We start from the raw sequence: 22,876 nt of genomic DNA on the forward strand, positions 1-22,876 counted from the left end.
CTTCTCACATGGCACCTTAGTAAATGATAAACTTTTTAAAAGCAAAAGGACCTTACAAAAACATTTGGTAGTTTTTCTACTGGTCTTTGCTAATAATGACCCAGACAAGGCAAGAACAAGAGCTCTGAAATTCAGAGCATCCGAGCACGTCCTGATTTCTTTGCAAAATTTCCTCTGGGGTTGGTGCTTTAATTTCCAATCAGTCTGACTCAATAACGTATGGCTGTCAAGGGCATCGTTGGCTCTCACAATTTCTTGTCTCAATCCCACAGTTCCTAGAGCTTGGGACTTGGGGTCAGTGGCAGGGGTTTTCATTTGGGGCTTTCTATGTTTGACAATAGGGAAAGTCAATATCGCTCTTGTATCAGTGAATTCTGGACTAAGCTGATCTATCAAGTGTTGTAGACAAATGAAAACCTTGAAGGATGGAAGAAGGCTCTCTGGAAGTCTCCACTGCTTTTTCATTTCATTGAATCCTCAGACTCTCTCTTGCTCCCCATAGAGATCCAAGTACAGCAGCTGAATAAGAAAGAAAGAAAAGTCACATGAGAAGAATGGAATGCTCTTACAATATTTTTAGGCTGCAACGTATACCGAATTCCATTCACACAGTCTTGTAAGAGGTTTGGCCCATCTTCACAGAGCATGCCAGGACACCTGCTTATTGCAACAGATATGTACATTTCTCAAGGACCAACAACAATTAAAAGTAAAAACAAATTGAGAGCTCTTTGTTCTAGTTTAGAAACAGTATGCTAAACCTGCATTAGAAAGTTGTATTTCCAAAGGTTAATGGCTAATAATTGTCTATCAAGTTCTAACCAAGTTTGGAGATCACGGGGGCTACTTCTAACTTTCTCAGAGGCTAATGCAAAGATGGAGAAAAGATTGTGAGCATTCTACCATCATTTCTAAAGAATTACAATTAATGTGGAAATGAGTCATTTTTTATTTTTTTTAAATGAAAGTTTCCCTTGGAGACACAGGTTGATGGTGGCCATAAATGAATGTGTTCTGTTCTTGCTTTCATTGAACTTAAAAGGTACAGGTTTCCACTTGTATGTTCATAGGTTCTTTGCCTTTATTCTGTGACTCTATTCTGTCCCACACCAACACATGAACTTCCTGAAGCCTGTTCTTTCCCAAATCAGCAACCTTTATCACTGAGGTAAGGCTTTAATTGATGACAGTGTCTGAAATCAATTCCAAATCTGCTAGTCTCATTTAGCCAAGAGGAGTGTAGAGTCAATGAAGTCAAGGTCATTGATTCGGTCTTTATTTAATCCTGCTATTAATCTTGTCCTCCAATGTGTTAACTGAATGCATCCCCACTGAACATATTCCTACTGGTACTGTTAATCCTTTAGTCACTAGAATGAAAGGGTAGGTGGACATGGACAGAGACAGACTGTCCTAAAATCCTGTCTCAGTCATTCTATAGCTGTGTAAATTTAGGTGGATTACTTAATTTTCTTGGTATTTCCATTCCATTGTCATATAATAGGGATAATTATAGCAACTACCTCTGAGGGGTTTTGTAAGGATTTGAGATTATCCATATAAAGTGTTTCACACAATGGTAGCCGTGTAGAAAATGCTCAATAAATGTTCATTTTTATTTCAACTTATTGCTATAGGCAATAGGTAAGTAACAGCTGTTACTGTTATTGCCATTGAATATCTCACAGCACATGACTTCCATGGTGCTATTCATATGACAGTATGTGTTGTGGCTTGGATTATTCTATTATTGGTATATGTTGCCTAGAAAACTCAGATTCACTGGAGCATAGACTCAAGTGAAGACAATGCACCTTCTGAAAGTGCAAGGGAGATAGTAAACCTCCTTTCTCAAGGCCACTTCACACACCACACATTTAAATTAGTTAACACAAGTGATACAGCAGCAGGTAACTCACTGGTGCTCACTGTGACTCTCTGCTGAGGACATCCTTTTCTTTAGATGTCTAGCCTAGTAGCAGGTGAGTGTGGTACAATTCTAGACATGAAAAATGATGGTCTTCTCTTTAACAAATTGTGAGAGTAGAGTATTCATCTACATTTGCTTGTTGGGAGGAAAAAAAGAGTTGGATTAGAAAAATTTTCTATTTTTAAAATTTTTTCCTTTCTTTTTAAAATAAAACATGTTTCTGGTTTTACACTGCAGAAGTCAAATGAGCCAATGAATAATCCCATGGTAGTTTAGAGGAGTATCAAAATCTATTTCAGATCATCCCCATGCTAAATTTCAAGTGTTTATTTATATGATCCAAATGCAATCAGCAATTATTCAGCCCTCTTTGGGTTGGGTATGGAACCTGAGAAGCATATCTGAAGATGGATGGAAAGAGAATTTTCCAATTACTTCCTTATATTTTAACAAAAGCAATGACTGAAGTGGAACAGTCATAAATTTTATTTAAAACACTAACTCTTAGACAACTCCTTTAGTGATTCTGAATTAAGAAGAATGTGTTAGGGTTCAAGAATCTGTTTTAAACTCTCATTCTGGTGATTCTTATGGCCTAACACCTTAGGAACGTTGGTCATCTTGTTACCTTTGCTAGTACAGCATCTCCTCCTTCTTCTAGCAAGAGCACCACGAAAGTCCTTTGAGAAACTACTCTTTCCTGACTTTAATTCCTGCGGGTGGCTATGGCTGATTCCAACATTGGCTTCAATGGGGAGGTGGGTGATATGGTATGAATACTTGTGTCTCTTCGAATTCATATGTTCTCACCTAATCCCTAATGCAATAGTATTAGGGGATGGGGCCTTCAGGATGTGATGAGGTCATGAAGGCAGAGCCCTCATTCATGGAATTAGTGCCTTATAAAACAGGCTCAAGTGAGCTTGTTTAGCTCTCCACCCATGTGAGGACACAGCAAGAAGGAGCCAGCTATGAAGCAGAGAGTGAGGCCCTGACCAGACATGCTATCTGGTGATGCCTTGGTCCTCAGCTTCCAGCATCTAGAACTGTCTGCAATAAATCTCCATTGTTTATAAGTTATCCAGTCTAAGGTATTGTGTTATGGGAGCCCCAAAAGCCAGAGTTTTTGGTTCCAAGCTGTCCAATCACTGAGGCTGAGATAGGATCTCGCTTTCCTTTAGGATTGGGAAAATATATACACCTGAAAAAGAAACCAACTTGGAAAAGAATAAATGGAGAAAAGAGAAAGAGGAATCTACTTAGATTCTTAAATCAAGGGTCTTTTTGATTTTTGGTTTTCAGTAAAAAAGAAAATCCCACAGAGACAGAAACCAAAGAAATAAAATGGAAACACAGCTGTCTACAAATTCAATATAAATATAAAAAATTTGAGATATATAGCCCATAATGACTAATTTTATATAAGTTTATAATATGAGGCACAGGAAATGACAGTGCTCAGACTGAGGGCCTATTTTGTTCTTTATAGAGTTTATTAAACAAGATAATTGCATTTAAAATTAAATTACTGTCTTGGTCCTAGAAGTAACACTTTTGATCAAAATTAACAGGCACAGTATAAAACAGATGACCAACTTACTGTACTAATAAATCTGAACTTTAAAATTACTATACTATGCATTTGAGGAAAATAGATGACAACATGAAGAATTTCACCATAGAACTAGAAACAATAAAAAAAGTATGAAAATTATAGAATTAAAATATATATTTAAATTTAGAATTAAGAACACAACTGATAAATTTAATAGACTTGGTGCAGCAAAAAAGAATTAGTGAATTGTATGACAAGTCAGTAGAAATGGTCTAGAGTAGATCACAGGGATCTAAAATAAGGAAAAGTACAGAAAATAGTGTATGAGATCAGATGGGAAGATGTATGTGTAACTGGAGAATCAAAAAGGGAAAAGAAATAAAGTAAAGCATAAACAATATTTTTAAAATAATGACTGAAAAGTTTCCAAAACTTTCAAGAGACATGCTATGGTTTGAATATGGTTTATCCTCACCAAAACTCATGTTGAGGCTTGGTCTCCAATGTGGCAGTGTTGGGTGGTAGGGCAGCTGGAGCCCTTGTGAATGGATTAATACCTTTCTGGAGGGAATGAGTCAGCTATTGTGGGAGTTTGGTCCCCTTTTTCTCTTTTGCACACTTCCACTTGCTTTCCACTTTCTACCATGACTTCAAGCATAATGAAGCCTCAGCAGAAACTGAGTGGATATCAGCAACTTATCTTGAGCTTCCAGCCTCCAGACTGTGAGCTAAGCAACAGTAGAAAACTTTTTTCTTTTTATTTTATCATTTTTACATTTACTCACATGTGTATACATTATTTGGGTCACCTCCCCCTTCCCTCCCCAAAACTTCCAGGTAGAATCTGTTCTGCCCTCTCTATCTCCAATTTTATTGAAGAGAAAACATAAGAGATAATAAGAAAGACACAGTGTTTTTGCTATTTGAGATAAAGATAGCTATACAGAGAGATTCCTAGCATTGCTTCCATGCACATGTGAATTAAAACCCGAGTTGGTTCATCTCTACCAGACCTCTTCACTACTTCCAGGTCACCTTCCCATAGTGGCCTCTGCCAGTTTAAGATTACTGTATTTGCTCGTCTACAGTGAGCACATCAACCACATTCAAATTTTAGGTTTCCTTCCCTTTCCTTATTCCTCCCATACACATTCTTCTTTTAATGTGTGACCCATGTCCACTAATATTACTGCATTTATTTTGGTTCTATAGTCTGCATATGAGGGAGAACATGCGATTTTTGGCCTTCTGAGCCTAACTTCACTTAAGATGATGTTCTCCAGTTCCATCCATTTTCCTGTGAGTGACAAAATTTCATTCTTCTTTGCAGCTGAATAAAATTTCTTTGTAGCTGAATAAAATTTCTTTGTATATAGATACCACATTTTCTTAATCCATTCATCGGTAGTGGGCCATTTTGGCTGTTTCCATAGCTTAACTATTGCAAATAGTGCTGCAGTAAACATGGGTATGCAGGTGCCTTTAGAATAACCTGAGTCACATTCCTTTGGGTATATTCCTAGGAGTGGTATTGCTGTATCATATGGCAGATCTATTTTTACTTTTTTAAGAAGCCTCTATATTGTTTTCCAAAGTGGTTATACTAGCCTACATTTCCACCAGCAGTGTATGAGGGTTCCTTTTTCCTCACATCTTCACCAACATTTGTTGTTGGTGATGTTCTTGAAGATAGCTATTCTAACAGGAATGAGGTGGAATCTTATTGTGGTTTTGATTTGCATTTCCTTTATGGCCAGGGACAGTGGGCATTTTTTTGTGTATTTTTTGGCCATTTGGACTTCTTCATTTGAAAAGTCCTGTTTAGTTCAGTTGTCCACTTCTTTATTGGTTCATTGATTTTGGGAGAGTTTAGTTTTTTGAGCTCCCTGGATATTCTGGTTATCAGTCCTTTGTCTGATGTATAGCCAGCAAATATTTTCTCCCATTCTGTGGGTGGTCTCTTCAGTTTAGAGACCATTTCTTTTGTTGTGCAGAAGATTTTTAATTTCATGTAGTCCCATTTGTCCTTCCTTTCTTTTAGTTGCTGGGCTGCTGGAGTTCTACTGAGGAAGTCCTTGCCTATACCTATTGCTTCCAGGGTATTCCCTGCTCTTTCCTGTACTAACTGCAAGGTTTTGGGTCTGATGTTAAGGTACCTAATCCAGTTTGAGTTGATAATAGTACAGGATGATAAACAATGAATCTAGTTTCAGTTTTCTGCAGGCAGATAACCACTTTTCCCAGAAACATTTGTTGAAGAGGCTGTCTTTTCTCCATCATATGTTTTTGGTGACTTTGTCAAAAATAAGGTGAGCATAGCTGTGTGGATTCATATTTAGGACCTCTATTCTGTTCCACTGGTCTCCATGTCTGTTTTTGTGCCAGTACCATGCTGTTTTTATTACTATGGCTCTGTAGTATAGTTTGAAGTCGGGTATTGTGATACCTCCAGCATTGGTCTTTTGCTCAAAATTGCCTTGGCTATTCACAGACTTTTGTGTTTTCAAATGATCTTGAGGGTAGATTTTTCAATCTCTGTAATGAATGTCATTGGGATTTTGATGGGAATTGTGTTGAACATGTAGACTGCTTTTGGTGGTATAAACATTTTTACTAGGTTGATTCTGCCAATCCATGAGCACATGAGATCTCTCTACCTTCTGTAGTCTTCTTCAATCTCTTTCTTCAGTGGTTTGTTGTCCTCCTTGTAGAGGTCATTTACATCCTTCGTTAAGTTTATGCCTAGATACTTGATGTTTTTTTTAGGCTATTGTAAATTAAACAAAACTTTTTAAATTATAAATTACCCAGTCTCAGGTATTCTAGCAACAACAGTGAATGGACTATGACAAGATATTAAATCACATATTCAAGAGCTATATAAATCCCAAGTAGGATAAATATAAAGAAACCACATTTCAACATGTAATTATAAAACTGATGAAAACCATGGAAAAGAAAATATTAAAAGCAGTTAGAGGAAAAGGACACATTGTTTTCAAAGGAATAACATTGCCTTCACAGAAACAATGGAAGTCAGGAGACAATGAAATGGTATTTTAAAATGTTCTCCCAGAAAGTTTACAGTGAAAATATCCTCAAAAACTGAAGGCAAAAGAAAATTATTTCCAGACAAACAATAAGTTAATGTGTTGCCATTAAGACACAAAGTGAAAGAAATACCACACAAATACAGAAATACTATTTATATTTGATGCCAACAAATATGAATAGAGCAGTAATAACTGAAGAGGAATATCTGAGAGAATGGTGGAATAAGGTCTTCTGAAAAGCTGCTTCTCCACAAAAACAGGGGGAAAAAAAAAGTGGCAAAAAAGTGACCAATTCAATTTTTTTTAAGAACTCTGGAAATTACCCAAAGTCTTCTAAGAATTCAAGGAGGATTTATCCAAGAAAAATCAATGCATCTTGGTTTAAAAAAAAAAAAACAAAACAAGATTTGTGGTAATTTTATTTGCCTAACCTCACCTCCTCTCCCCAATTCCAAAAATTCCAAAGTAGTTTTAAAAACCAACAGCCTTACAATCACAGTGAAAACAGCAGCATTGCAGTCATTGATAATAGCGAATGGGTTTGGAGTTTCCCCAGAAGCACTGTACTTAGAAAATTATCATTATCTGACCTGGTCTGGCAATTTGCTACAAACCGCCTGGAACCTGTCTTTGTTTCACATGAGACTTCACTTAATGTGAACATCTTTTCCTGCAAATGCATTTGTCAAAAAATTTAAAAACATAAGTGCTTGCAATGCAGCTACCTGGGACAGAAATATTAATTGTAGCAAATAAGGAGCATCCAACAAGAACTGTTCTTAAAAAAAAATAATTGGACTACAGGACAAAAACTTTACATCAGGTGTTTTAAAAATCATACAAAAATGAAAAAAGTTATGTCTCAAGAATTAGAGGATGACCCAAACAATGTATGCACATGTGAATAAAAGAATTAAAAAAAAGAATTAGAGGAAAATATAAGAATGATGTCACATCAAAAAAGGAATATCCATATATACCGCATCAGCATAATGGCATTTACAGAAGAAGAGGTAGGAAAAGAAATAGGAAGACTATTTGAAGAAATAATGGCCCCAAACTTCTCAAGTTTGATGAAAAAACATTAATCAAAACACCTAAGAAGCTCAATGAACGCCGAGTAAGATAAAGTCAAAGATATGCACACCTAGACAAACTGTTGAAGACAAGAGAGAAGTAACTCAACACATATAAGGAATCTTCAGCAACAGTTACCACTGATTTCTTACTGGAAACCTTGTAGGCTAGAATGCGATAAGCTGGGATATTCAAACTGCTAAAAGAAAAAAGATGTCAAACAAGAATTCTATACCACAAAATTGTCCTTTAAAAAAGGGAAGACAAATTAAGACATTTCCAGATAAATAAAAGCAGAATTCATTGCTAGCAGACTTGCAATGGGCTTCCTTCAGGCTGATATAAAAGGAAACTAAACAGTAACTCAAATCACAAATAGAAACAAAGAATGTTGTTAAAGATAGCTGTATCAATTGTGTCATGGACGGAATTGTGTCCCTCTAAAATTCATATGTTGAAGTTCTAACCCTAAGTACCATCAGAATGTCACTAGATTTGGAGACAGGGCCTTTAAAGATGTTCTCCCAGAAAGGTTAAATGAAGTCATAAAGGTGATCCCTACACCAATATGACTGATTCTTTTATGAGAAGAAAGAGAAACATCAAGGAGATAGACAAAGAGAAACAAAGCTATGAGAAGACACAGTAAGTGGCCATATGCAAGCCAAGGAGAGAGGCCTCAGAAGAAACCTAACCTATCAACACCTTGATCTTGAACTTTCAGCCTCCAGAACTATGAGAAAATAAGTTTCAGTTATTTAAGCCATTTACTCTGTGATAGTTTGTTATGGGAGCCATAGCAAACTGATATAAGAGGTAAATATGAACGACAGAATCAATGTCTTTTTTGTGTTTTTAACTTTTTTCTGATTTTTTAAGTTGCATAAAACAATAAGAACAAATCTGTTTAAATAAGCACTTAATACATAAAGAGGCAATTTGTATGATGATAATAATAGCACAAAGGAAGGAAAAGAACATGGAGCCAGACATAAGAAAAGTTTTGCATACTATTGAAATTAAGTTATGCAATAGATAAATCACTTAAGGTATTACTTGTATTCTCTGGAGAAGGGGAAGCCTTTAAGAAAATAACTCAAGTACAATAAAGAACAAGAGGATTAAAATGATACATTACAAAATATCTATTTAACATAAATGCATTAATGGAGAAATACAGGAACAAAAAACACATGTAGAAAGCAAAGAGTAATTGGCACACACAAATTCTAACATCTGAAAGGTATTACATTTAATGAATTAAACATTCTAATCAAAGGCAAAGATTTCCAGAATGGACTTAAAAACTACATGATCCAACTATATGCCATCTACAGGAGCCACATTCTGAATTCAAAGTCACAAATAAGTTAAAATCAATAGTATGGGGAAGATATACCATACAAACAGTAATGAGAGAAACAGAAAGCATGAAGGGGGAACAAATTAAAATGACTAAACTAATATCAGACAAAATAGACCTTAAAACTAAATTTGTTATTAGAGATAAAGAAGGATATTTTATGCTTAAAATGGTCTATCAGAACATAGCAATAATGAGCACATATGTACATATTTGCACCTAATAACAGAGCCTCAAAAGTAACAAAGCAAAAACAGACAGAACTGAAGAAAGAAATACATAATTCCAGAGTAGTGACTGAAGACTTCAATACCCTACTTTCAGTGATAGGTAGAAAAACCAGATAGAAGATAATCAACAAGAAAATAGAAGACTTAGCACCATAAACTGAATAGTCCTAACAAACATTTACAAAACATTCCACAGAACAGCAGAATACATATTCTTCTCAGGTGCATATGAGATAATATCTAGGAAAGAACATAGGCTAAACTATAACAATTTTAAAGAAATTTAAAGAACCAATAACACAAGGTATGATATCTAACTACAATGCATTAAAAATAGAAACAAATAACAAAAGGATATTTGGGGATTTCACAAATATGTGGAAATTAAACAATACGCTCCTAAATAATTAATGAGTCAAAGAAGAAATCGAAAGGACAACTAGAAAATACATTGAGATGAATTAAAGTGAAAACTTAGCATACCAAAGCTTATGAACTGCAGCTAAAGCAATTTATAATGTTAAGTACAGCCCTATATTTAAATATAAAAACCTCAAGTCAATAAAGTAACTTTCCATTTTAAAGAACTAGAAAAAAGAAGAGAAAACTAAGCCTGAAGGAAGCAAAATGAAGTATATGTTAATAATTAAAGTAAAAATTAATGAAATATGGGATAGAAAAAGAACAAAGATCATGAAAGTTGATTCTTTAACATCACTAAAACTGGAAAGCCTTTAGCTAACCTAACGAAGAAAAGAGAAAGAAAGTTACTTTTCTAAAACATGGAATAAAAGAGAAGACATTAGTACAGAAATTATATAAATAAATATAAAGGCATAGTAGGCATAGTGCATGCTAATAAATTAGGTAAACTGGTTTAGTTAGACAAATGCCAGGAAAGTAGACAAACTAGCAAATCTGACTAAAAAAGAAATGGGAAATATGAATAGGCTTGTAACAATTAAAGAAAATCAATTAGTGTTTTTCCTGGATTCTAGATGGCTACCTTCTTGCTGCATCCTCACATGGCTTCTCTGTGTACATAGATAAAGAGATGTCTGGTGTCTCTTCTTCTCTCTCTCTTTTTAAATTCTTTCTGTATTGGGGATTCAACCCAGGGCCTTGTGAATGCAAGCTTTCTACCACTGACCTACATTCCTGGCCCTCATCCTCTTGTTGAAGATACCAGTCCTATCAGATTAGGCCCCATCCTTGTAACCTCATTTACCTTAATTACTTCCCTAAATACCCTACCTCCAAATACAGCCATGTTGGGCAGGTGTTAGGACGTCAATATATCAATTTTGGGGAACATAATTGAGCCTATAAGACTCTAGATAACTCTTAAATTCCTATGAAAGAGAACAGAGAAATGATAAAGTGATTCAAAAGACATGTGGACAGGAGGGAGGGGATAATTTTAGAAACAAAGTCCCTGGAAAGGATCTGGAATACAATGAAGGCCTTTGACTTGGGCCAAGACACATCCTCCATAGTAGTCAGAAGGAAGTCAAAGAGGAGGAGTAATCGTGTGGTTGACTGGTGGTTTTCTTGGGGAAGGATGAGGGAGTTCCTATTTAATTGCCCCTACTTTCCTGATGAACACAACACACATGAGGGAGAAGAGAGGCTGTGTAATGTAGGAATTCCAAAAAAATGACATGAAATGGTTATTTGCAAATGTATGCTGAAGAAATATTCTAAAAGTTTACTAAGATTCTGGACATATTGAGTGTCCATTTGAGATTTATGAGCTTAAAGAAAGACCAAGCCACACACTTGCGTGATTTTTTTTTTTCAGCAACTCTGACTGTTCAGATGTTGGCTTTGGGTAAGCAGTCAATGGTTTTAACCCAGGTCATGACTTTGGAGGCAAGTCCAGCCACAAGAAGAAGTAAATAGAGATTTTAAGGATATTCAGAAAACAGTGTTTAAATAAGAGACAAAAATGCAGAAAATAGCAACTTGAAAAAATTTGTCTCCTCTCTGATACAAAGATAAGGTTTCTTATGAAAGAATTAGGGTAGTTAATGCTTTGACTATTTTTGTAGTGAGGTATATAAAATTGTGACTCCATTAGCATATTGACAACAAATAATGCTACTACAACTGATAGGACAGTACTTTTAAACCATCATGGAGATGTTCCGTATAGATTTTGCACAACAAACTTTCAGACACACTGGAAGTCCAAGTATGAAGAATCAGGTGAGTACATATTTGTTTAAGAAATTCTCAGAACAGAATTTTAGGTAACTAACTTTCTTCACTTACTAAATTTTTTCATTTCTAAAACTATTCTTCTCATCAGAACTTAGAATGTTTTATCTCAGACTGTCATCAACATGTACAACAGGAAGTGAGATCTTACAAATGAAATTTTGTCTTGGAAATGAAACTATGTCCAGGTTTCCTTCCTGTCCAAATTTTGAACTAAAACCCTGGAAATTAAAACCATTTCTAGACTCCATGAATGCCTTCATCCTAAATTCTTCCTGAATTGTGAAGTGGAAAATTAAACCATTTTTGTTGGAAAACTCCCTATTCGATGGGTCCAGATCAGCACTGGATGATGTCAGCAAATGTTACATTTTTTCCCAATTATGAAATGAATTATGGGGCACTAGCTAACCACAGTCAGTCATTAAATAAAACTGTTTTGGCTGATACATCGTTGTTCTGCCAGAAAACACAGGTGTTTTGTTTTTAAGGAATTTTTTTAAACATTGCTTTAAGAAAAGATTGCATTGATAATCCTTCAGTATGAGCAATACAGGAGCAGGAGTAAGAAGGTGTTATTTGTAGAGAATTTGTGTGGCGGGGTAGAGATTATATTTTCACATATGAAATAAAAAGCTGCTTTATGTCTAAAGAATTGAAACCATTTAGGCTATGGTGTATGAAGACAGTGATATACGACCTTGTATATTTAAACACATCTATCCATGAAGTCATAAGGGTTGAATGAAAGGCACCTTACAAACATGAAATGTTATTATTACCAAGAACAAACCTTCTTGGACTTGGATTTTCAAAAATATTAGTTATTGCATGATGACTTTCAAAGGCTTGAAATGCACAGTTCTGAAAATGATGGCATTTAAGTCTGCCAACATCAAGCAAGTTCTACTTGCTACTAGCAAAGCGAGAGCTATACTTTCAGTTGGAAATAATTTCTTGAAAAATGAATGAAGATAAAAATGTTTAATTGGCACAATAGTTACAATGATAATTTTTAATCATTTTGCCTTTTCAGTAATAAACTTATATTTATTGTTTTTTTCTTTCTATCTCCTGTCATCAATTTACATATCTCTAAATCATTCCTAAATGAAGCAGCTGTTTTCAGCTGATTCACCAAGGAATTTGATTATCTCATCCAAACTATGACATCTTGAGTCATGCATTGATGGCATGCTTATGAAATGAAGCAGTTTTCTGTTTCAAAATTACTTTTTTTCCTGTGTGTCCAAGAGAATATAAATGATAAATATCCATAAATCTTCAGAACTCAAAAATTAATACAATAATCAATTTCTCATCTGAGATATATCTATGCTTATTCTTGTCCATAGACTAGAGTACTTAATAAACTGTTCTTGGAAATGTAATTTAGGGTTTAAATGTTGAAAATGGTATTTTTAATGTATTTTAAATTTGGTTCCTAAGACTTAGATTGTCTGTTTTATTTCAGAGTTCTTATATGCTTTTACTGAAGATTTCACACAGTCTATTTCCTTAGAAATTTCTCCCCACCAAAAATAATTTTGGGTATCTCATTTTTGAATGTTAATATATTCCAAGATCATTCTACAAAGTCTTAGGAATGTCTTTAAAACATGATAATCAATACTATAATCAGAATTTTACCAGCTATTCACAAATGTATATAATCTACCTGGGGAATAAAACATTTTTAAAAACTAAAAGGACTTTATGAAACAATTACTGACCATACAAAATTAAATAATTCTTCAATAGTCTGGTGAATGAACAATAAATTAGTTATTGTCTAACTAAATGTTCGGGATGAATTATAAAATGAGAGAACTCAGATCAGTGACTAGATATTATGCTATGCTGAAAGAAAATGTAACAGAAGAGTGTTTCTACAAAGAAGAAAATATATCCATGAACACATAAACTCCTCTACATTCTTCCACATGTAGCCAATCCGGTTATCAAGATAACTGGGGAACATGTTGTTCTCCTTAAAGGTTCAAGATAAACAAAAGATTGGTTTAACAAAGAATGTAGATCTGTAATGGATATGTATGGTATATACTATGTATGCACACATTTATGACACCTTTCAAAGAATTTCAATGCCCAAATGAGCCCACCAAATCTTATTTAATGACAAATGCATTAAACTCCACCATCATAATATTCTAGAAATTAATTTCCATATATAACAATGTTTCTAAGGCATAAAGCATCTGCAATTGTTCAAAACCTTGTTCCCAGATAGAAGACTCTACTTACTCCCTATTGTATTGCACTTGCCACCCCTGACTGCAGTTAGGCGACAGGGACTGGATTTTCAATGATGACAGTCTCAGTTGAAGAGATACAAAGAGGCTGAACAGCCAGGATGGAGCAACCAGATGTCCTTCTTAGAATTCTAGGGAAGTCTGGAGGAGGAAACACAGAATACTTAACGTAAGTACCTCATGATCTGGATTTGCAAGCTGATCAATTCAAGGATAAGATTCTTTACATAGCAAAAGCATTACAATAGGTCCCAAGGATATGTGAAGAAAAATATTTTCAAGAATTTGCTTATAACTCTTTAAATGATTAACAAAGAAGGAAATTAAAAGTAAAATATAAAAAGCTACCCAGTGATTTTCAAAAAGAAGTTTACATGTCTGTTTTATTTTTAATTTCCATGTTCCTAGACAAGAACAAACCTGACTATAAAATTCTATCTTAAAGTCCTGGCAAAGCAGGACGTAAAGGCTACTTTGGATATTACCAATGTCCCTTCTGCATGTCCTAACCCCACCCTCCCCTGCCACTTACTCCTCCCTGCGGCAGCACCCAGTATTGTCCTTCTTCACGCAGGTAGGAAATCAGACTGGAAGTCCCACCAGACAAATGTTTCTCAGGCTCCTGTGAGTAATGAAGGTACATCTCAGGGAGTGTCTTTTTTGCATGGGAACACTCCAACACTTCATACCAGGACTCTCACATTCACATAGAAAGGCTTTCTCCTTTGCTCCAACAGTACAAGCCTACCTCTACTCTTTTTTTTTTTTTTTGACTCAAGAAGAACAAAGGCTCACGATCCACCAGACAAAAAACCAAAGAAATATATTTCATAGGAAAACCTACTTACAATGGCTCCCCTTTTCTGAGCAGAAAAAAATCTTTGATGGACATTTCCTGATGACTGTGCCAAGAGTAACCCAGGGAATTTATTGTCCTCGTCTTTGGCTTCTTGTTATATCAAGAGACTACTAGAAACATCATACTAAATGGGAAAAACTTAACCACTTCCTCTAAAATCAAGAATGAGACAAGGATATCCACTCTCCTCACTCTTATTCAACATAGTACTGAAACTTCTCCCTGCTGGTGAGAATATAAATTAGTACAACCACTATGGGAAACAGTATGGAGGCTCCTCAAAAAACTAAAAGTACAGCAATACCACTCCTGTGCATATACCCCAAAAGAATGTGCTACAGGATATGATAGAGGCACCTGCACACCCATGTTTACTGCAGCGCTATTCACAATAGCCAAGCTTTGGAAACAGCCCAGATGCAACACAACTGATGAATGGATTAAGAAAATCTGATATATATATATATAATGGAATTTTATTCAGCCGTAAAGAAGAATGAAATTATGTTGTTTGCAGGTGAATGGATGGAACTGGAGAACATCATGTTAAGTGAAGTAAGCCAGGTTCAGAAAGTCAAAAGTCATATGTTTTCCCTCATATGTGGAAGCTATAAGTTAAATGTATACATAAATATATATATATGATCATATATATGAATATATATATATGGTGATAGAACAAGATTTTATTAGTGGGTCTGTCTGAGGGGAGTATGGGTAGCAGGAGAGGGAAAAAGAATGTTAAAGAATGAAAAATATTGAAACATCCAATCTATATGTGAATATAATATAATCCAATGTACTGTAAGCCATTGAATAATACAGAGCAGGGTAATGGGGAAAGAGTAAATATTTGAAGGGTTAATCTGATTAAAGCATGATATACACATATCTGAAATGCCAAGGCAAACCCCCCAATTGATTGTCATTAAAAAATGAAGGGCAGGACGGAAAAACAGGTCTTTCCTGGCAGTGGGTACCAGTGTGGGGGATAGGGCATAAGGAGAGAGAATGAGGGTGAATATAGTGGATATATTTTGTATTCATGTATGAAAACAGAAAGAATGAGACTTGTTGAAATTGTTTCAAGAAGGTGGGAGGGGGTAAAGGGAGACAGATAGAGGGGGAAAATCTAACTAAAATGTACTGTAAACACATATGCAAATATCACAGTGTATCCCTCATTCAACTATTACATGCTAATTAAAAAAAAACTCCTGAGGCCACATAAGACCCATTTATCTGAGGCATTCTAAGGCAGTATGACACAGCTTACAGACTGAACTAGTAGGACAGCCCTCTTTCCAGCCACATCTACCTTTCCATACAAAAATTCCTGAAAAGCATTTAGCAATACATGAATGTGCAAGTAGTGTAGGAAAGATGCTTTGTGCCTCAATTAGAGTGACATATTTTCTAAAACACTTTCAACAGTAATCCACTTGTTTGGTTAGAATCTACTAACAGAGCATTTATTGGGTTTTTGTCTCCTTTTGGAAATAATTGGAGCTCAATTTTAGAAAAGCTCCAAAGATATAAGAAAGAAAATGAAAATCATGTGTCATCCCACCTACCAGACACAACCAATATTAACATTTTGGAATATTTCCTTTCAACCATGGAAGAAAAGTTACCATAACTGGAATCATATTTTATTATATATGTATTTTTCTTTCTTTTTTTTATTTAACACTTTATCATTCATTTAACATTTGTCTAAGTTTGTTTTCTGTTGCTGTAACAAAATACCAAAGACAAGGTCATTTATAAAGAACAGATTTATTTAGCTCATAGCAGAGGATATAACATGGTGAAACAAAGCAAAGCATGTCAGCTCATGTGTCTCTTCCTCTTCTTATAGAGCCACTAATGCCATTTTGGGGTTCCTATTACCTTATCTTAATTACCTCCCAAAGGCCCAACCTCCAAATATCAACAACGTATACTCTGGATATTTAAGTTTGCAAAACAAGAACTTTTGGGGGAGGACACATTCAAAATATAGTAACATTCACTAAATAATTTATGAATTTAACAAATCAGAATCACACTTGTTTCTGAATATTATGAGCATTTTTCTGATGCTATAAAAACTTCTCAAAAAATTTTTAAAAGATACAATGTTCAAAAATGTACTATGATATAACAATTAAATCACTCTCCAGTGTTTGAACATACAGATTTTCTTCTTTTTATAACAGGTCTATTAAAGTACAACAAACTGCACATATATAAAGTATAAAATTTGGTAGGTTTTGATCTGTGAATGTAACTGTAAAACCATCAACACAAACAAGATAACAAACACATGCATCACCCGCAACAGTTCTCTTATGCCGTGTGTGTGTGTGTGTGTGTGTGTGTGTGTGTGTGTGTGTGTGTGTGTGTATGGTCCTGGGGATTGAACTCAGGGCCTTGTGCTCTTTTGTAATCTCTCTCTCCTACTCTTCCCCACTCCTACCCCATTTCCAGGCAATCTCTGATCTGTTTACCGTCACTGTAGATTAGTTTAGATTTTCCACATTATTTTACAAGTGCAATACTAGACTATGCACTGCCTTTTGTCTGGCTTTGTTCACTATCATAACTATTTTGAGACCTTCCCGTGTTGCTAAACATCAATAACTTGTTCTCTTTTGCTGTTGAGTAGTACACCATTATATGGATTACCACAATTTGCTTATCCAGTTAACTTGTTGATGGATAGTTTTGTTGTTTCTATTTTTGACTATTACAAATAAAACTGCTGAGAATACTGCATGCATCTTTGTATACCATATATTTCTTTTTCTTTCAAGTAGTCTATACAAAAATATAGCATCTGAGAATAGAATGACTAGGTTTTATGGAGTGTGTGTGTATGTGTGTGTGTTCTTCTAAGAAACTGAGAAACTGTTCTCCAAAGTGTTTTCATCCCCGCCAGCAGTATTTGAGAATTCCATTTGTTGCATCCCCTCCCCCATCATCACTAATTCCTGTTGTGTTTCAGGCTTTTTCATTTCACACTTCTCAATCTCCATTTCTACTCAAGACTTTCTCTGGAACTTCCTGGGCCAAGAATCCAAGAACTTATCGATTTTATCAACTTCTTTGGCACTTTGTGTGCCTCAGATTTCATAAACTAAACTGATCACCATTTCTCACTTTCAAGTCTCCACTATTATTATTTTAGATAACTCTAGAGCAGGCACAGTGGTACACACCTGTAGTCTCGGGACTCAGGAGGCAGAGACAGGAGGATCATGAGTTTAAAGCCAATCTGGACTACATAGCAAGACCCCATCTCAATAGTTAATTAAATAACTATTTTTTTATCAGTTTTCTTCAAATAAATGTCTCCCTGCAGTAATTGCTGGATGTGTCAGTGTTGTGACTTAGGAAGGGATACCTCCACAGTTCACAAAGTGCCAATGTAGAATTTACAGGCCATAATGGAAGAAAATGTGGCGGTGGAAGTCTATAGACAGAAGTTACCACATCCTAGGCAGAGTTCATGAAGGAAAGCCTTTATTGAACTTGGTAGATAATGGTGAGCTTAAAAGAAAAAAGAGCACTGTAAATGTTCAGGTGTATAGTATGTGTTTATTCATTGTGTTGCATTGGAGTAGTATTTATAGGGATGGTTTGACTTTTTAATTGTTGTTTTCATAAATGTTTCAGCATCATCTTTAAAAAATAAGGCACTTTAAAAATGACAGCCATGTATTGTTTGTTAGCACTTCTTTTAAAATGAACAGTACTCCCTTAATATCAAAATCTAGCAAGCGTTTAGATTTTTCAGTTGTTCCAAATACCATAAATTATTTTTGTAACTGTCTGTTAGAGTCAGAATCCAAGTAAGAGTCATATATTACTCTTGGTTAAGTTTTGTTTTACTGCTGTAGGTTTCACTTCCATCTCTCTCCAAGGTTTCTGTTGAAGTAGCTAGGTTGCCTGTCTGTCCAATTTGCTGGTGTGGCTTTTGTTGATTGCTACACTTGTGACATAGTTTAGCAGGTTCTTTTATTTTATTGGATGCTTCCTATAAATGAATAACTACAAAAAAAAAGTCTCCACTATTGCATCCAAAATCTCTTCTTCCCATATAACTTCTATCAAGTCTAGACTAAACTAGAACATTGGAAATCATCCCTTCCCTTCCCTTCGAAGTGGTCCTGAGGTTTGACTTCAGAAAGCCTGATTGATCTGTACCATCCTCACTGTCTTACTTCAGGTCTTCCCCATCACTGTCCCAGATGTCTGAAGTAGTTTCTACAGGAGGGGCTGGAGATCTGGCTCAATGGTAGAATGCTTATGTAGCATGTGTGAGGCCCTGGGTTTGATTTTCAGGTTTATAAAAAAAAAAAAATGTTACTGCTAAGGAGGAGATAGATAGCTCTGCAGACTCAGCGTCTACTCCAGTACAATAAGAAATGGAAAATCAAAGAATTTGTTTCCCAAAGTCACTTGCACTTAAGATTCTGGAAGTGATTTAAATTCCCCCAATCAGATGCACTATAAAGACTTGAATTAAATGGACAGATGGGCAAAGCATGAAGAATCCATTTTGCTAAAAAGGATCTAGCCTGTGTAGCTTGGTTCTGACTCAGCTTGCTTGTACCCAGACAACAGCTAAGGTCTGTGTTCCTGGGGCCAAGAGGAAGGCAAATCCTTAGGAATCATTCCTGAAGGACCCACCAAAAGTCTGCTATTCGAATTCTCCCCACACATTTGTAAACATTTCAGGCCTGTTCAAGATCTTTCTATTTAAAATTGCTAAAGTAGTTTTTATTATCTATACCTGAACTCGGAATAATCCAGCCACTTTCTACACTTTATACTCCACGAGGATTAAGCAAACTTCCTGCACTGCTTCCACACACCATGCTGTCTCACACTTCCCTCTCTTTATTCAGTGGTGTTACTTCTTGGAATGCCTTTGAAACTTTACACAGTGAGGTATATAAATGTGTCAACCTGTGGATTTGGAAAGCCAAAAAGTTTTTAGGTAACATTTTTCCTAAATTTTTCTCCTATTCCCAAGTTAGCTTTTGCTAATGCTAAAGCATTATCACTTTAAATCATCAGGTCACTATGTGGCTGATTTCTGCTAACTAGTTACTCTCTATTTCTACCTCTTCTTTTTAAAAAAATACATTTAAAAATTCTGGTTTTATTTGTCTATCTAAAATTTCTAGAAGCAAATCAAAAGTAAAGATTTCAGAAATATATCCACTCTTTTGCTCCAGAAATCCATTTTCTGCAGTATTCACAGAATCCCTCATAATGCAAGGAGAAATAGAAGTGACTGGAAGCTTTTTATATTAGAACAAGACTGATGCTTACATCCATTTCCTTGTGACCATGAAATTGAAGGTTTTCTTTGCATGAAAACTAGATCTCTCAAGATCCTTACGTGCCCTTTGTTGTATATGAAATGAAAAATTGATTTTTCATCAAGGAATAGAACCTAAGTGCTAGAAGGAATATTAGCAACCATTCCCTGCCCACCACAGAGGAAAAGACTGAGAGCCAGAAAGAAGAAATGAATTATCTACAATGGCCTAGCATATTTATGGCAGAGTCATGTCTTCTGAAGCCAACGAAAATACCATTTTCACTAACTTGCAATACCTTTTTTTTTTTAACATTGGTTAATGGTCTGTAAGACCCACATATTAATTTGTTAATCTTGGAACAACTGAGAAATGGAGAGTTTTATGAAATGCAAGCAAGAAAAAAGAACCATGTATTCAAAACCAGGAAACCAGAATCATCTTTTGGAATAATCACTCTCTTAGGCTGAAGAGAACGGTTCCTAGAGAATTAATACATGACACAGAGCAATTCAGTTCACTCATTTCTGCAGAGATTGAAAGGGTGTGTGAACAATGGGCACACCTTTTCTGGTCACTACTTAGATTCAAAGCTATCTTTTATATGTTCTAAAACCTATGTCTATGACTTCTCCCATTTCACAAATTATTTTCAGCTTTCCACAAGGATTTTCAAATATGTATCATTTCTTAACTGAGTTAATATACCCTTTACCATATGGGGCCTCTTGCTTAACCAAGTAGAAAGTAAAAAACCAAAAAACAAAAATCATTTTAATAAGATCTGGTTTTTTGGAGGAATGTGTCTGCACATGTGTGGATGTATGTATGTGTATGTTGTATGTGTGGTTTCCAATTCTACTGCTTTATATTGGGGATTTCTAATCACTTACCTATCAAGACAAGGTTCATAATAATTTGTGAATTGCCACAAGTTAAGAAACTGGTAAAGCATGAGAATTAGTAGCTTGATACTGTCCTGTATACTTACATGCGATCTCTGTATAACCAGTCCCTCAGAAGACTGAATTAGCACTCCAGGATCCTCATCAGGTCACCATAAGACTCCAAGTCAGATAGCAGTTTTTACAGATCTCAGTACTGTTGCTCAACTGGGTGTCCATAGAGACTGAAAAATTGGTTTGTTGCCCAGAGAAGTGGAAATAAAACCAAGTAATTTGGTGTCTATGTGGTTTCTATGAAGCTTAGGAAATTTTTTGGCAAATGATAAAAATACAGATGGCTAAAGCAGCATGATTCCTTTGGCCAGTTCTTGATCTTATCAAAAAAATAAGCTCTATGTATATCACTTTTAAAATATAAAAATATTTGAGTGAAAGAGTATTGGATTTTCAGGTTTTTTGATTCTTGGTTAGATTGGAAACCATTCCTTAAAAGAGTGACCAATACGTGCAACAAAACCTAATAGGTTAAAAAGTCCTTGGACTCATTACATATGGAAAATGTTTCTCATGCACAAGTTCAACAGAGTTCCAAGTATGAAAGAAAAAGCTAGTATTTAATAAGGGTGGAGGAGACTGAAATACCTATTCATTAATCCTATGGAAATATTTGTCACTCATATGTGGTTTAGGGAATTGGGTTAAAATAACACCTTCCTAAGAATTTGTTCATCTGGGCATGGATCTTTATCTATCTAAGAAGTAAATATGATGTAATAGTAGACAGGGGACTTGTACAATGAGCCCCCTGATAAGCAGAGATGGAGAGGTTGACAGTTTGGCATATGTAAGCATGATTTCACAGCATCTGTTGGCCTACCATTAATTAGAAAACAACTCCTGGCAGATCTCCTTTCTCAGTGAATACAAAAAATTAGCAGGCAAAGAAAGGTGGCATACCTGAGTTACAATCAAGACAGAATTAGCCTTACCTCAGCCGCTCAGTATATAGGATAACAAACACTACTTCTTAGCTTGTCTTAGAATACTTAGAAGACATGCCTATAAAAATTTTAACTTCAGACAGGAAAAAATGAAATTGGTTTTATCCATGAGTCATAAACTAAAATGTTCATAGAGGCCAAGAAAGTAATGAAAATGAATGTATGGATCTGGATATAAGTAAAACAAGACTGGTGTGATGATAAACGTCACCGATGCTCAAGCTCAGGGTAGGGGAGTGATGACTGTAGCTCAGTATGGAACTCACTTCTCCAAAGGCAATAATCACTGTTCCAGTATGCCTTTTTGATGCCATGTATTCAACTATTTCAAAGGAGGCTAGATTTAGTGTGTCCACAACTTGCCAGAGTCCCCACAACGAATCGTGTAAACACAACTAACTATAACAAATTCATAAGTCATTAGGATTCCTGTTTTTTCTATATTTCACACATTTGTTTTTAAGATGTAAATTTGAATAAACTTACACTTTGCTAAAAAATGCATATGAATATGTGTATGAGTGTGTATACACACACACACACACCCCTTTCAGGACACATGGGCTAGCAATAAAGGAAACTGACTTGGTTAATACACAGAAACCTGAAACATAAGATGTGAAGCCAGTAGAGGAGGAGGAAAATGTTTCCTTTATTTCTTTTTTTCCTTCTCTTTCCCAGACCATCTCCTATGTGTGCTTGTAGTTTATTGCAGTCAAGAGATTATGGTAAAGGAGTACTTGGGGTAATTGCTTACTTTTCCTCCCTCTGCTTATAGGAGAACTATTTCATTATAAATCATCCTATTCCAATCACATTGTTTTCCAATCCAAAATCTTCCTTGTTTTCCCAATACCTGTCAAGTAAAGTCCCAACCCCTTGATTCAGGCCCCAGTGAGCTTCCCAGCTGTGCTACACTGCCACACTCAGCCTTGGCTTCCTCCTGACTCTCTTCCTCCTGGCCCCTCCTATCCCCCATCATATTGTCCTTTTCTACCTCTATATAATGCTTTTACTTTGATCCTCTCCATCAATCCATCAACCACCTTATATTATTTAAGATACTCCTAAATTCCCACTTTGTGTATGGATCCT

At 35.5% G+C, this 22,876-nt stretch overlaps 1 long non-coding RNA gene across 1 annotated transcript in view; it reads right to left on the minus strand.

The window, feature by feature from the left end:
- Nucleotides 1-22,876, minus strand: part of LOC141420647 (uncharacterized) — a 187,620-nt gene that overhangs the window by 45,206 nt on the left and 119,538 nt on the right. Inside the window, exons 2-3 of the long non-coding RNA XR_012445148.1 lie at nt 13,694-13,842; nt 418-519 (exon numbers count right to left, since the gene is read on the minus strand). This is a non-coding gene — a long non-coding RNA (uncharacterized lncRNA). The remainder of the gene's footprint in view (nt 1-417; nt 520-13,693; nt 13,843-22,876) is intronic.

Source organism: Castor canadensis, chromosome 2 (genome assembly GCF_047511655.1).
Source record: "Castor canadensis chromosome 2, mCasCan1.hap1v2, whole genome shotgun sequence".
Lineage (NCBI taxonomy): Eukaryota > Metazoa > Chordata > Mammalia > Rodentia > Castoridae > Castor > Castor canadensis.